We start from the raw sequence: 12,096 nt of genomic DNA, 5'->3' as shown, positions 1-12,096 counted from the left end.
GACCTCATCGCCAGTCCGGATGTTTTCAAGTTAAACCTGCGAGCTGATGATTGATTGTTAAATAGAACAGAGTGTTTCCATCAGTCTTAATCCCGCTCTGCACCTGAACCTCATTTAGCCCCCGATGAATGGACCTGCTGCTCCTGGTACCTGCCGTACGGCCCAAATACAGGATGGCTTGTTTTTATAATATCACACCCATCAAAAAAAGAAAAGCCCTGCAAAATTTTCCAAACTGCAATTCAGATCTCTTTTTTATTGTCTGAGTAAAATCCAAAACTCAAAAATACTAATTTCACAGCAATATGTTACAGAGAAAAGCAGAAAACATTTTCTCTTTAAAGAAACTCGAAAACAGTTTTCCCCAGTGATAACACACTCAAACAGTTTCTCCATTTAGAGTGCGACTGATTAATCAATGTATTGGCTTATCGCAGATTGCTGTGTTGGTGTGTGGACTTTATATCTAAACCTGAAGGGACCTGCTAAAAATAGGTTTTAAAATCAGTCTACAGAGAGCACTGCTAGGTTTATTTTACAACTGTAAAATGTTCTATAAAAAAACTAATTTTCAAGTAATATTTATTTGTTAATGAATCTTTTGAAAAAGTTGTATTTATTTTAATCACACTATTCAACTCTTTTTATTATAATATTTAAATAGTTGTTTTGTATCCTCACATCCACGATTGTTGCCATGAAAAGTGACCCCAAATGCTTTTATTATAAATTTTGCGAGAAAAAACATATTATTTGAACTCGCTGCCATGTTTTCTTTCTGTCAAGGTTTTGAGGAAATAAGATTTACCTGCAGCTGTGTTTTACCTTCCTGAAGAAGCTCATTAGGTAAACCTGTGTCGTTCCTCAGGGCTCCATGCTGGGTCCTCTAAAAACTGATAATACATTTAGATAACTACTGAAACTGACGTCTCAGTTCTTTTACATAATACTAAGATCTATATTTTGCAGTAAACTAAAAGCCTGAAAAGTCTGATTATTGCATATTAATAAGCCTTGGTGTTATTTCTTACATTGTTATTATTGCAGGATTGTCATAAATCCAACATTTGGTCTTAATAACCGTTGGGAGCAGAGCAAGAGCTGTGGACTCTCATTTTTTCTTGTTACCGGCCAGTTTGATCTCACGTCTGTCGGACTTCTCTGAAATATTGAACAAATAGAGAGCTAAACTGCAGCGGGATGAAAGCTGGGCGTCTCTGACTGATGGAGCGTATGGGCCGCCGAATAACTCCCGTCAGCTGACCTTCTTTACGTCTTTTGTCTTTCGTCATTTATTTATAGCTGTAACCTGACTGCACCACAGGCCTGTCAATCAAACAGACACGCCCCCAAAAACAGGTCTTCTTGAATCTTCTTTTCTAATGAATGAGGGATTATTTTCAGATGGACCTCCAGAAAACTAAGAAGAAGGAGTGACTTTAGCTAACAACACCGAGATAACTGATGGACACATTTTATTCACTTTGGATTTGATGAGAGAAGTTGAATGGGAGTCTATGGAGCCGGAGGCTTTTTGGAGCCGACCTCTAGTGGCACTCGCTGGTATTGCAGATTGATGCACTTGGACTTGCCTCCCTCTCTTGGAGGACTGGGACTGTGTTTGTAGCTTTGAGGCTCAGAGGAACATCTCGTCAGCTCAGCAACGTCTCCTCCGATAAAACGAAGGACAAACCAGCAGCCGGAGACGATGACTTCATCGTCCGCTGACTCGGATCTCCGTGTTACTGCTGACCTCGGGTCTCCGCGGGGGGACATTTCATGTTGTGTCTCTCACCTGGAGGTATGAGATTAACTCGTCAATACTCCCAGTCGATGCCCACCAGCAGCTTTTATCTACACTGTTAGACACTTTTAACACTTATTGTTGAGCTCGGTTTACAAACGGTTTCCTGCCACAGCTGAAGCTGCACTAAGTTATTGTGCATGTAAGTCCAAGACTTTATGGGCTGTTTAAGGTTGATTATTGGAAGCAGCGTTCACAGACTCACTTTTCACTTCAAAATATCAGAATATAATTTTTTTATTTCAGTATTTAATTCCTCATTATTGTTAGGTGATTAAATGCTTAGTTTCCTGACATTATTTTGCAGAACTGTTGAGATCAAAGTGAAAAAATAAAGTTAGTGTGAATGCATTATTCTACAGAGGTGCATGTAACACCGTTTCCTTTTGCGTCAGATAAAATTAATACAATCAACATTTATTTTAAAAAGACAATGAAATAGAATTGTGATCTCAATTCTACGTAAGAAAATGCAGATTTTTATTTCACCCAGTATTGAGTCCATCCTTTAGATTCATCGGTTTATCACCAAAATTCTAGAAAACGTTGCAATTGATAAAATCTACAAATTTAGGTTGGTCGTCATGTTAGTTCACTTAAATCAGAGCCCTTTGAAATCACCGTCACAATCAGTTTGTTTCTGAAATTTACGACATTTTCAGTTTTTGACCCTCTGAATTGGAGGTTTTACCGGATTTAGTCTCGAAATAAAAGATTTGAGTGAAGTCAGAAACCTGTGTAGCTTCCCTTTAACAGCTGTGCTGGCTCTGATCATCTTAAATTAAACATAAATGAGTCATCAGACCAGGGAGGAAAAGACCGGACGGCTTCTGTTAACCTGATTTCACGACTCTCGGCTCTCCGAGTTGAAGTTCACTCGTCGCAGCGTTCAGATTCGGCGTCTCTTCACTGCAGCTCCTCGGCCGGCGAACGGAGGACACGGACTTCGCAATCAAACTATAGCTTGAGGGAAAGAGGAATAAACAATGTATAATGAAAATGATTTGCATATTATTAGTATTCCCTGACACTGTCTGCGGTGACCCTGGAGGCTGATGGAGCAACAACAGTGTTCGCGGATCCATAAATTAGACTCGGAGAGCAGCACAGGAGGGAATCTGAGGCGGGAACCAAAGCTCGTTTGTTTAGTTCAGAAATACAGAAGCAGGGACGATAACGTGTATTTATTCAATTAGTTTTACTATTTAGTTTTTGTATTTCACAAAAACAAGACAACAGGAGACCAAATATGTTTGTTTTTAGTCCTTTATTTGTAATTGAGGGACGTTTTAGTTTATATTCACGTTGAAGCCTGTTTGGAAGAAGTTCCCAGAGACAACCTGCAAACTTCTGAGACTACAACAACCAAAAACCGCAAATCTTTCTTTCCGTTAACGTAAAATTTGGATCAACTTTAGGTAAATCTGCGCTCCAGTCGTGTCTATAGCAGCTACTTTACTCACGTACAGAAGTATTTCTCCATAAACGGCGTGCAAACCTGAAATCTTTGCTGAGGACTCGTTCACCGATAAGAATAAAGAAATAAACGCAGCCTCTGCTGCTGTTTCTTTAAATGCAGCCGGCGGCCGATTCTCTGCATAGCGTTGTCTTCTTTCTAAGTTCTGCTCCGTCAGTTTGGCTCCTCCAACAGCCCTCCGTGAGCTCCATCTATTAGAGGGAACATGTAGCTGCCAGACTCTCCCAGACAAACATAAATAACCCCCCCCCCACACACACACACACTCCAGATCAGTTTACTTTATTTTATTTCCACATTGAACATTTCTGTTAAATCCTCTCACTGCAGGTCTTCGGGCGTTTCAGACTCTCTTCAGAATCCATCGTCCTCTGACGTTTTCTCGGCAGCTAATTGAGGCGTTTTGTGTAGCAGCTCCTCTCCGAGCGTCGGCCAACACCTCCCACAGCGCACAGATACCCTCCGTCAGCCGCCGGCTCAGCTTGGTTTTCTCTCCTCATTCATGAAAACACCAGTTATAATAAGTCATCTGTCAAAATCTGTTTTTGTTCAGGCAGACGTGTGATTCCAGCTCACGGAAAAAACATCTGACTTAACAGGCTTTTAAAAGCCATAATGTGAGACGTCTTCTCACCTTTTGTGTTGTTTTTGTAGAAAACCTCCAACAGAAGGAAAAATGTCCTTTTAACAGGAAGAAACCTCCAACAGAAGGAAGGAAGAACTCTCTTTTATTGGAAAGAAAACTTCAGACATTCGGGAGGAAAAACTCCCTCCCGGCCCTTCTTGGATTTTGGACTTAGTTTTCTGATGATTATCTGCCGGTTGGTTTCTTGTCCATCTCCGGCTGAACGAATCCGAACACGCTGCTCTAAAATCCCGAGTTAATCGACATGCTCTCCAGTCACAAACCCACTTCACTCGCCTTCAGGCCGGCTCCGTCTGTGTGATGCCCATGTGAAGCAGCGATAGCAGCAGCGCTCAATTTATTTTGTATTTTTTTTTTATGTAAATCCGGCCTCACTTATAAAAACCATGGCAACATTGCAGTTATTTTGGTGTTTTTTAAGAGCAGCGGATCTTCAGGGTGAAACCACACAGGCCCGCCTCATGATGCTCACAGTACTAATGGATCTCCCACCAGTTTTAATGGAAACGTTTATCCAGCAGCAGGACCACCCCTCCCCCACCCCCCCACCGATGAAACGCAACCACCTGCCGTCTCCAGGGCGATGATGGCTCTGACCTGACCTGCGACCGCCTTTAATTGCTGCGAGCGTCCAGTACGACTGTTTTACTCCCACTCAAGTCCTCCTTTATTAAATAGTTGAAAATCAGGGCTTTAAACTCCACTTTTAATAACAGAATATGTTTTAACTCTTTTCATGTCAGTTCACAACCTTGTAGATCTTCTTAAAATACAATAATGACTACAAGCCTGATGTTTAGTGATTTCTCTTCTCACATTGTTTCATTTGAAGGAACCACGAAGGTTTCCAGATGGTTTTATTCTCCTAAAGCACGAGACGCTGCCCTCTAGTGGACGGGTGTGTGTATTACTCGCTTTGCTGTGTGTCGCTCGTTTTGGCCTCAGATCAGAACATCTTATTTCACTCTTTTCTAGCTAATTTTCTGACGCATATTTGTCTGCGTTGCAGTAACTTGAAGCTTTTCTATGTGCAGCCGGATAGCGAGGCGTTTAGGGAACGTCTGTAAATTGCAGCTGCAGAAAATAACCTGGGTTACGCTCTCCCCCTCTAAAGTGCATGAAACCTTTCCCATCACGCTGTATTTGGTATTTTTGCTTAAAAAATGATTGAAACTTTGTTTATTGACCCGTCGGTTAACCGCTGAGATTAATCAGTCAAAGTTAGAGTAAGTTGAGTTCCTCCGAGTCGTACAAATCTCCCTCAGTGCCGTTTTAAATGAGTCTCTCTCACAGAGCGGGATGAAGTATCGCTGTTCTCTCACTGAGACGAATTTAACAATAAAATATTAGCTGCAGATTTTTCTTTAAGGAGACGAATCTCCTCGGAGAAACCGTGAAGGATCGGCACGGAGACGCTCTCAGTTTCCGCCGCAGCCTTTGAATCCCTGTGTGTGTGTGTGTGTGTGTGTGTGTGTGTGTGTGTGTGTGCTGGTCTTCATGCATGCGGTTCAGCTTCATTATGGTAGCGCTGTTTCATGTGTGTAACATGACTAATGAGGTGTGGAAGAAGTCCTCTGTATCTCTGCCTCCCAAGGGGAGAAAAAAAAGCTGGCAGGCCAGAGCTTCCTCCAAGCAGCTAGAGATGAAAGCCAGGAAGTGAAGCTGAGAGTCATGAGCGCCGAGCAGAAGTGAATATGTGCTCATGGAGATCTATCAAGACAGAGAAAAGCTGATTTCCTTTTTCGACGTGGTTTTTAGTTTATCGTTGGGCTTTTGGCAAATTTCTAGGACGCGGTGGTCAAGACTTGTACTCCACATGTGGAGGAATACTTAAAGGGAAGTGAAGGAAGTAAAATATGCACCAGTGTTGTTAGTCTTTGTAGAGATTCAGAGAAACCAGGAGTCCCACAGAACAACTTGCAAACAGGCTTTTATGGAGAAGTCTGAACTCCCTGCAGCAGAAAGAAAGAGGCGATTTTTGCATGAATCATTTTATACTTTGTTTTCGAGTCTGATCGGCTTCAAATGGAAGATGAGACACCAGATATGACTGTTATTCAATTATTAAATAGGCGGCTATCATTAAATGTCTGTCCCAAATACAAGTTCAGATCAAAAAGTTCTGATACTGTTCCTGTTGAACGCAGCGCAGCGATGCACACGGAGCAGCAGGAAACAGCAACCGTCATCACGAAGTATTCAGAGTTCAACATCATCACGTTAACGTGACCGCTGGTACGTGAACATCTGTGATGTCACCACGGAAACCTGAAACTGGAGCAGAGGAAACAGCAAATTTTGGCGGAACAGAAAGGGAAGGACAACGAGGGACAGATGAAACTAATCATACAAAAGGCAGGAAGTGAAACAAGACAGACATTTTGAATTCACGGTGACACCAAGAAAACCCACCTGGTGTCTCCTGACCTGACGCCTTCTTCGGTCTTGAACAGTGAAGCTCCGCCCCTCTTGAAACGTGATGTCATCAGAACACCTCGCCCGGCTCATCGCTTCATCGCCGTAGACTTTCTGAAGCGTTTTAAGGGTCTCTGTTGACAACTTCGAGTTTGACACACGATTCTGTATTAGAAATCATTGCATGGGCTCAGGAACACTCGGCTGTTAGTGGACGTGTTGAAGATTTTCGGTTCTCCCAAACATTTGACCCCAAAATCTGCTGTTTCTCTGGTAGGTAGGTAGGTAGGTAGGTATTTACTTTATTAATCCCCGAGGGGACATTTTTTAAGGGATAGGGTTCTGCTCCAGTTTCAGGTTTCCATGGTGACATCACTAATGTTCACGTACCAGCGGTCACGTTAATGTGTTGAACTCGGTGATGATGATGAACTCTGAATACGTCCTGATGAAGGTCGCTGCTTCCTGCTGCTCCGTGTGCATCTCCGTGCTGCGTTCAGGAACACTCTGAACTACTTTATAAATGTAGTAAAACATCTCCATATTTTCATCATCAAACTATGAAGTCTGTCCTGTGTAATGACAATCTTTTATTCCATCCAAGGACGTTCATTGTGCTGAAGAACGAGATGCGTTTTCATTGTTGAGAAGTTGTCGGTAAAAACCTTGAACACGTCGTAGTTAGGCCGCGGTGGAGTCGCCGAAACTCGGCTTCATCGCTCGGCTTCATCGGTCCAAACGGCGTGTTTCCTTTTCAATCCAAACTGCAGAGGCGAGAGATGGAACAAGAGTCTCTTCATCTCCACGGCAACTGGCAGTCTGTGTGTGTGTGTGTGTGTGTGTGTGTGTGTGTGTGTGTGTGTGTGTGTGTGTGTGTGTGTGTGTGTGTGTGTGTGTGTGTGTGTGTGTGTGTGAAGTCTATACAAAAAAAGAAATACAAAAAACAAGGCCGCTGTAGTATTTGCCTTTTTTGGAAAAAACCTCAGTTTTCAATTAGAGATTTGGATGAAAGCTCCCTAGAGCCTCATCGTGTTTTTCTTTTTTAATCGTGCTCATTGATTCTCTGGTAATTGGAACAAATTATCCAAATTGAGATTCACCCTGTTTTTGAGGAGGGGAGGGAAAAGCCTGGTGCAAGAAAATATAGCACGAAATTACAGAAGCAACATGGCAGGAAGTGACGGGTGGGAATTCAATCTTCAATCAATCAATCAAACTTTATTTATGCAGCACTTTTCATACATTTTGCTGTAGTTCAAAGTCCTTCACAGATGATTGACAGGCAATTAATAAGAGTTTGTATACCAGAAGAATTAAATACGTTTGAGAACAAATTAAAAACACGATTAAAACCAAATAAAAAGGAAAATAAGACAATTTAAAAAACACTTTTCAGATGGACCTCCAGAAAACTAATAAATCAGTTAGATGACTTGATACGTGACCAGATTATCATAGTAAAAGTCCACCTTCTTAATATTGTCTTGTTGATTTCAAAGATGTTTCCTCTTGTAAACAAGCATAAACAAGAACTCTAATTAAAACTGCAAGCAGTGATATTTGGGCCCTCGCAGCTTCACGTCGGGGATCCAGCAGGTCGGGGCCGCCGGCTCCCCGACGTGCTGCACGCGAGGGTCGGCATATTCCCGCTGGCAGTTTTTTTTTTTTTCTTGATCTTGTCCCTTATTCTTCTTAAAAAAATATATATATATATATATACTCTATACTCTATACTCTATAATATATACTCTATACTCTATACTATATACTCTATACTCTATAATATATACTCTATAATATATACCCTTCTCTATACAAAAATGAATTTTGGGTCACTTTTTGGACGACATGCTAGAGTATGACTTTTCTTTGAATATTTTGGACAACATACTTTAGATATTTTGGATGACTCTTCATGACTTTTTGGAGTATAACCTTTTCCTGAAATGCCTCAAGTTACTTCTCACTGAGGCAACTGCTCTAACAATATCATGTCCAAAATATGAAGGAAAAAAAAAGTCACTTTTGGACTTTTATTTTTGTATTGTTGTTGACCTTCGGTTTAGTGCTAGTATGACTGCACGTACAAACCCAAACCTGTGTGGCTTACCCTTAGAGGGATTCACAGCAGCAGGAGAAAGAGTTTCATGGAGTTCACTCAGAGCTTCCAGTGACTCAACCTCAGTCTGGTTAACTCAACAGGTAAAAGATTCTACTTCACCAAGGTTGATATTAAAGGTTCAGATTCCACCTGTTGATGGTAATTCAACTTTTAGTGAAGTTTAAACGTTTGAAGAAATTGAAAATTGAATTTTTGTCGCATTTGAATGAATATTTGTGGACGGTGGAGTTATAGGTCGCAGTGAGCCAAAGATTTGTCACAATGCTGCCCATCATGTGGGAAGATTGGCGGCGCAGTGGTTAGCACTGCTGCCTCTCAGCCAGAAGGTTTGGCTTCAATACCCCCCTTTGTCATTACTTAAAAATTTTTTTTTTTTAAATCACAACTAATTTTTGACTTTGTAAATGTCATTCATGTTTTCAACATGTCATAGCATGACTTTTGGGTCCCTTTTTGGCTGCCACGCCACGGGCACACCGATCAACGAAAACAAATTCCTATGATAACTTTTAATTCCAAACATGTTAAGAGGGCAAAGACTCAATTTCAAGTCGGTCCAATAAAATCTGAAGGAGGAGTTTGTTAAAGTACAACATGTTCGAATCGCCGAAAATGGTGACTAAATTCAAAATGGCAGACTTCCTGTTTAGTTGACGTAACGGTGCAATGTAACTTTTTTATACATCTAGGTGTGATACACGTGTCCACTGAATTCCGTGCATGTAGGTAAACGTAGCAACCAGGGCACCTGTTTAGGGGGCGCTAGCGAGCCATTTGGCCACGCCCACTCGCGACTCCACTAAAATAAAAAAATGTTCACTGGGAGAGATGGGTGTACCAACTTCCATGAGTTTTTGAATATGATAAAGCCTGCAAAAATGCAGTTGTTTACAGAGAATCATAATAATCGCTTGGATAACAACAGGGCTTTCGCACCATCGGTGCTCGGGCCCTAATTATTATATTTAAGAAGAAAACCTGGAGGATCCTCGTCTGAAGCTAAACGCTGAAAGGTTTTCTGTTTTTATTTCGGTTGAAATATTTCCTCTGTTCGTGTTATGAAACTGACTCCGTCCACCTTCGTCCTCTCGACTCGGAGAAGAAGCCTCTTTGTATTCCGGCCGAGAAGGCGGCGACCGGCTTCTGATGAGCGTCTGAATTCTGAAATCGAGGCTAAATCCGTGGCCTCCTCGGCTGGTGGCCCGCAGCTGTGAGGGAGGAAGAGGAGGAAGAGGCTGTTTGAAGAGTACAGACAGTCATTAGGCAGCAAAGGGACGAGCCGAAGGCACCGTGTCCTCCATCTCGACCTGTGACCTCTGAGCTCGGCGGTCCTGCGGGGCGCTCGCAGCCGATTGGCTCCAACTTGAGAAAGTTTGGGTTTGACCCGATTGAAGGCTCCAGGTGTCCTTTTAGTTTCAGTCCTTTGAAGTTTATAGAGTTTTAATTTTTTATATCTTCTGATCATTTTGAGGCTGCAGCTGCCTCCATCTTTGTGTGCAGTTACAGGTGTGGTTTTTTTCTGGTCTGTATGGCAGGTTAATGTTACTTTACTCCATAGATTTAGGAATATATTATAATTTGTGTGATTTATAAAATGAAACATTTTATTGATAATCCGGAGTTGATTTTCCAGCATCGAGTATTCCTGCGCTACATTTGTGAAATCAATTTGTTTCGTGAATTTACGACGAAGGAAATCTGTGGATCCTGAAGCCGGACGCAGGTTATTTTATGTAGCTACAGTTTACTGATGTTCCCTGAACGCCTCGTCAGCACAGAAAAGCCTTCAGTTGAATTACAGATTTATTCTCGTTCTTCGGCCTTCAATTTTGTTTTCGCTGTACTGAAATTAAGAATTAAAAACAATTAAATGATTTCACTAATGTCAGTCGGATCGAAAGTCATTTGATTTAAAAAAACAAAACAAATTTTCTACAGATTTCTAAGCTTTATTTGAGAGTTTACAGATTTCTACACTGGAACCAGCTGATTTTAACATTTATTGTCGAGTCAAATTAACTAGCTGCAACTTTTTTTCTTGTATTTTGGCCGAGTTTTTTTTGCAGTGCAACTTCATCAGGCAACTGACGTCAGTTACTTTTCTACACACTGATTGGTCGATGACTTTACAAAAACTCAACTAAAAGTTGCTTTTTTTGCAGCATGATATTTGTTTGTAACAGCTTAACAAATATATATAAAAACTCAGCTTGTTTCTTTACAGTTCTCACCGGCTGCAGCTGCAGGAACATCTGCTTCATGACAACTGATATTTAGTTTGTACTCAGTTCAATGTGAGCTTTGATCAATAGTCTTATCATAACTGCAGAAAAGAAAGCCGACAGACAGGAATAATATGATCACATCGATTCAACCAGAATCAGAGATAAAAACCTGCAGTTGCTGTCGTGTGTTTCATTAATAACCTCTTCGTTTTTTAAATAGTTTATTTTTAAATCACCGCTGGTATTGCAGCTTCAGACACTTCTGCATCGGAACCATTTTTCAGATCTGAAGCTACGAACTCTTTTATATCCAGTCTGTGATGCCGTCTTGAAGGTTTCACATGTAATCCAATGATTTTCACATGTAATCTACATTTGCTTCACATATTACACCATGAAAATGTTATAAAACCACATTTTTCATGTACAAACACACTTTAGATATTTCAAAGTTTCACTTTAAAATCACAATCCCTGTCTTCTTCAGGATGCCACATAAAAAGCTCTTTAAAACCACCTCTCCTGCTAGTAGGAATATTTTCTTGGGTTTGAACCCGTTTTGATTATTTATTTTTTTGATGTTGATGTTGTTTGTGTTTCTGTGAATCCGGCGCAGACGTTGAGCAGCACTTCACGTCCTTTTTCGTGATCTAATCCGAATCAAATCAGCGTATGTTCAGTAGCTCTGCCTGCTTTCAGTAAATAAAAGAAATCAAATTAAAGCTCCAACGGGAGCTAAAGAATCCTTCTTTCCTCCTGCAGAGCGCCGCACAGATGGAAGCTTCAAACACGACTCTGCAGCCGGGGAGCAGCGACGGATTGATGTGGTGGAAATAGATTTCTTTGACATCCCTTTATTTACATTCAGTCGTGTCACGGAGTCACTTTTCTGCGGTGAGTCCTCGCAGCTCTTTGTGCTTTATTGGTGCTCGGCGTGCGCCGCGATCCACCAACACAAACCTTCCACCTTCTTTGTACTCTGTAATTAAAGTGATTCGCATTCAGAAAAAAAAAACCCTCCCCCATCAATCTCCTATAATTATTTTGAAGCCTATTTTTAAGTGCAGTTATTAATCATGTCATGGTTGAAGCACCCCTTAATCTCAAAGCATGCTGGGAGATATTTCCTTTCGTAAGCGTCAGGCTGCCGTTCGTATCGAGTCATCTGAAAACAGCTTCACACAAAGTGAACCATCTCGACTGAAGGAAGATCAAATCTGCACGCCGGACTCTTGTGAGCAGGAACATTTACGCTGCGGAGAAAATGTGGAAATCAGAGGTGATTCGTATGGAAAGATGTTTCACGTCTTGTAAGACAACTTGTAATCTCCGCTGTTTTCTGGTTTAAAAAAAAAGAAAAAGTTCTTCTCTTCCTGCCGAAGCTGGCGGTCATCAAACGAGGGCAGC

The 12,096-nt window shown here is 41.3% G+C and overlaps 1 protein-coding gene across 1 annotated transcript in view; it reads left to right on the top strand.

Annotated features, from left to right (window-relative positions):
* The window catches only part of mei4 (meiosis-specific, MEI4 homolog (S. cerevisiae)), a 42,210-nt gene extending 30,573 nt beyond the window's left edge, over nucleotides 1–11,637 (top strand). Inside the window, exon 6 of the transcript XR_011312118.1 lies at nucleotides 11,452–11,637. The gene's annotated coding sequence lies outside the window, so the exon portion shown is untranslated. The remainder of the gene's footprint in view (nucleotides 1–11,451) is intronic.
* Nucleotides 11,638–12,096: the final 459 nt, after the last annotated feature.

Source organism: Brachyistius frenatus, unplaced genomic scaffold (genome assembly GCF_029030835.1).
Source record: "Brachyistius frenatus isolate BFR_SWC_R1_liver_20210118 unplaced genomic scaffold, ASM2903083v1 Contig_302, whole genome shotgun sequence".
NCBI classification, from domain to species: domain Eukaryota; kingdom Metazoa; phylum Chordata; class Actinopteri; family Embiotocidae; genus Brachyistius; species Brachyistius frenatus.
This window is presented reverse-complemented; position numbering and strand designations above follow the sequence as displayed.